This window comes from Rousettus aegyptiacus, unplaced genomic scaffold (assembly GCF_014176215.1).
Source record: "Rousettus aegyptiacus isolate mRouAeg1 unplaced genomic scaffold, mRouAeg1.p scaffold_m13_p_4, whole genome shotgun sequence".
NCBI classification, from domain to species: domain Eukaryota; kingdom Metazoa; phylum Chordata; class Mammalia; order Chiroptera; family Pteropodidae; genus Rousettus; species Rousettus aegyptiacus.
In genome coordinates this window covers 30,340,025-30,344,473 of record NW_023416307.1, presented here as the reverse complement: position 1 = coordinate 30,344,473, position 4,449 = coordinate 30,340,025, and positions in this window count along the sequence as shown.

Genomic DNA, 4,449 nt, shown 5'->3' with positions numbered 1-4,449 from the left:
GAACTGGAAATCGCTGGGACCAGAAGGAAGTTGAGAGGTGGACCAGACAACCGGAAGGTTGGAAACAGACCTCGGTTGTCAAACCTGACTGAGCATCTGAATCACCTGAGAAGCTACTAAAATACAGATTCCCAGGCCCCACCCCCTCCCGAGTCAGTATGTTTGGTTGGAGCCTTTCACAGAACGATTTACCAAGAGCTACGGGATTCCTAAATATCTGTCACTGTGGCCCTGCCCCGCACACTCCCCAGGTGTAAATTCTACAAATCTCATTTTAAAGATGGGAAAATCTAGCGACAGCGATAGGAACCGATTTAGCTAATGCTCCGTGTCTGGAAGATGGCTGAGTCCAAACCTAAGCCAATTATCTTTTTCCATACAATATGCGGCGGGGTGGTAGGGCTCATCTGAAACAAACTTTGGATATTCTGTTTCATTTTCCATCTTGCTTCTTAAAACTTACCTTTTGAATCCAGGAGTTACAACCCAGGGAAGTACAAGTAAGAAGAATAGAAGAAAGAGTCTAAGAAGTTAAGAATGAAGACTACAGGGTAGTTCATGTCTGGTGACTTAACTATTAGAACTATTGTTATTTGAGAGTCACCTAGACCAAAGATAATGGGTTTAACATGCTAGTAAGTGTTTAGATAGAAATTCTATGACTTTATGGAGATTTCAAAGCATTTTTAATTGTAGAAAATTGGGAAAATACAGAAAAGATCAAGAAAATAAAAATACCTAATTCTACTACCCATACATCTGTTGTTATTTTAATTTTCCTCTAGTATTTATTCCTACTTTGTGGGTATTTGTATGTACATATTTTCCCCTTCCCTCAAATTTGCAATCATATTGTACATGTAATATGGTAACTTTTTTCACTTAATGTTGCAAGCATTACATCATTACAACTTCAAGTTGCTCATATGTAATCTAATAAAAACTGAATGTGTAATTAAGGCAAATCACGGGATCTTAATGGCTAATCTTTTATAAAGTAAGTAGCTGAAGTTCATTTTTGGACCATGCAATTCTGCATTCAGGGGACAGTATCAAGAAGCCAGTTCCCTTCCCCTCTATAATCTACAATTGGTGTGTGGGGTCAGGGAGCAGGGAGAGAAATAAGTTATGATTCTTACCAATTAACCCAAAACATAACATAGAATATGAAATTTCTTTATTTCCTTCAGTCCCTCTCCCCACCCAAAATGATGTATCTGTTTTGTACTGTTTTATTTGGAGAACACTGGATTCTTTTCTTAGGAGAGCTGGTTTATAAATGAAAAGATTGCATTTTTTTGAGTCCCTACTAGATGCAAAATGCTAGGCTGGGACTATAATGAGGAACGAAAATCCTTTGTGGACAATGACTCCTTCTCAAGCTACTGTCTTACTACCTTTGCCTTCTTCAGAAAAGCCTTAATTTTCTATCCCCATGTCCTCACCAACACTCACTTCTTAGGTTACAACAATTTGGTTTCTACCTCCATCATCCATAATAATCCACACCAAATCCAATAACTTCTTTTTAATTAACATCTTAATAAGCATTTGACAATATTGACCATTTCTTGACTTACTCTTTTCCCTTGGCACTTATGATATCAGATTCTTCCTTCTACTTTCTCTTTGGCTCCCCTCTCTTTACCCAGCTCTTAAATGTTCCTGGCTACCATGCTTCCATGCTCAGCTTCTTCCCTTCTTCTTTCTCTATGCATTCTGGGGATTCTCATACATGTTAATAACTCAATTCCAAAATACCGCATAAATGTTTATTTCCAGTTGCCTTCTGAATATCTCTTGAATGTCTAACTAGAAATCACCATTTCCCCCATGAAACCTGCCCTATTTACCATATTGTTAAACTTGTAACTGCTTCACTGTTCACTCTGTTACTCATGATTAGAAACTTCGGAAGTATCTCAGTCATGCTTCTCTGCCAATTAGTCATCAATTCTATTGATTCTACAGCTGAGATGTTTGGAATTCTTCCATTCTTCATTCCTACTACCATTGCTTTGATCAGGTCTTTATTATTACCTACCTGAACTATTATTGCAAGAGCCTCCAATCATTCTCCCCAACTCTACCATTTCTACACTCTAGACCACCTTCCATTCCTTTGTTTAACCACTGTTCTCACCCACCATTACTCCCCAATTGTGTACTGCGGCATTAAGCATGGCTAATGTTTTCACCCAAGTGTAAAATTTCAGGATCCTTCTTTTATGTAATATTTATATTAATATAGTTCAAACACTCTACCCAACATCCCATTTATATATGGTGATAGTGGAGAGTTTCTCCTAGCCACCTCTTGCTCTGATTTCCCTTTGAATTTGCAATCACTCCTATCATTTGACTTTTATTTCTTTCCCAAATGAGGAGGAATGCCTCTCTTTCTTTCTTTTGCCAAAGCAAAACTTCTCTCTACCTCTGGGCTCTGTCATTTCTTCTCTCTAGGACTGCCTCTGAAACTCAGAATTGCTGTACAGTAGAGAAATTGAGGTCTTCATTCTTTATTGGATTCCCTTGGGCATGTATATGTAAAACCTCTTTAACATGCTTTGCTAAACAAAGGGTTCTCTGATCTGAATCCTCTCTCTGGGGACTGATGAAAAGGTGAGGACTTGACATAAAAAATTCAGTTTCCTGGGGCCTACTGTCCCAATAAGTGGAAGGGAATAGTATATAGCAATGTATTTTCATTTATCGTATTTATGTAAAATGGAAACTGATACATTCAGTTTTCCATTTTAATAACACTTTATCTGGATCCATTTTATATGTTAAAAATATATGGGTGACTAAATAGAAAAGAAAAAAGTTATAGGGAAGTATAACAAATGATGGCCAGGCCTTTTCTGGGCATGGTTTTTATACTAGTATTTTAAAATATGGGCGTTAATCACATCAATGACTTTATGCTGTTATCACAAAGAAAAATGAATTTAATATAAATATAATTAGTATAAAATAAAATGCAATAAGCCCAATTTTATTTGAAAATTGATTTAATATTTTAAAACCACTTAATTCTTTAGACTTCCACATAAAGACAACAAGTATGAATCATTAAAAAATAAGCATACATATTTTGTTTTGAAAAAGTATAATACATAAATTTTAACATGTTAATATTAGAACATATTTAAAAAGTCGTTTTGTCTTTTTAACTGAAATGGTAATTGTTTTGTCATTTCAAACAGAAACAGTAGTATCATCCTAATTCAGATAGGGGATACTCATGATCTCCTTATCTTTGCTCTATTAATTAGGGTTTAGTGCAAAAAAAGAGAAACAAATCTAGGTGTTTTAATAAGGAAGGAACTTAATTAGGGGAATTAGATGTTTCCAATATTGTTGAAAGGTTGGAGGAGCAAGCTTAAATGTGGACCTGTGTGAATGACTGCCAGAACCCTGCAGAACTGACCAGTCAGGGAGATTGCTACCTTTGGAGAGTCAGGAGTCCACAATAGAAACACTGAGTTCAAGAAACTACTAAGAAAGCTGTGATCCAGCTGTCAGAAAGCCAGGATCAGAAGTCGATGCCAGCCCTGCTGCAATTGCCTCTTATCTTGATACCACAATCAAGACTGTGTGTCTCCATGACCTTGCTTGCTAGCAGAATAAAAGCCAGCAGCAACAAGAAGATAGCCTCATCATCACTTTTGTCCTCCTGATGTCCTACCAGTGCATTGAATTAAAACCAGAACTTCAGTTGCAAGGGAATCTGAGAAATGAAGACTTTAGTTTTCCATCCTCTGTTATCTACCACTTGAGCATATAGAATCACATCTTCTTCCTTAGAATCACCTGGTTCACGCCTACCTTTCCTGCTTCATCTTTAGCACTATGAGACCACACTTATTCCCCTCTCCTCCAGCCCTCCACATGCACTTTCACACTCACGTATTTCCTTTTTTTTTTTCTTCCCCTTCCCACTTGGCATATCCTTCAAGGGTCAGGTAACATGTCACATCACAGTGAAAACTTCCCTGAGTTCTGCCTTCAGCAGACTGTTCCTTTTTCTGGGTTCCTACAACATTTTGTACAATCATTGCTATAGTATATATAATTTACATTGTAATTTGCTGTTTTTCTTTCTACCAGACTGTAAATCTTTCAAGGTCAGTTACATGTCTTATTCTACTGTTCTCAATGTCTGGCTCAGAGTGCATGGATGTCAATGGAAGGAATAATGAATGACGACAATGACATGGTCCTTATCCTCTGAAGTTTAGTGAATGAGAGAATATACTTATAAGGCAGACAAATTGTTAGGAGGTCTCTATTATCTATAAAGTTCTCTATGGAAGTTAAAGGAAACCAATTTAATAAGAGGCTGCCCTAGGTTTGGTTGAGGAAGCACTTTCTTGTGCAAAAAGAGAGGCTCTAGCTATCAGTGTTGTCTTACCTGAGAGCAGAGGCATATGAAGATCCACCCTC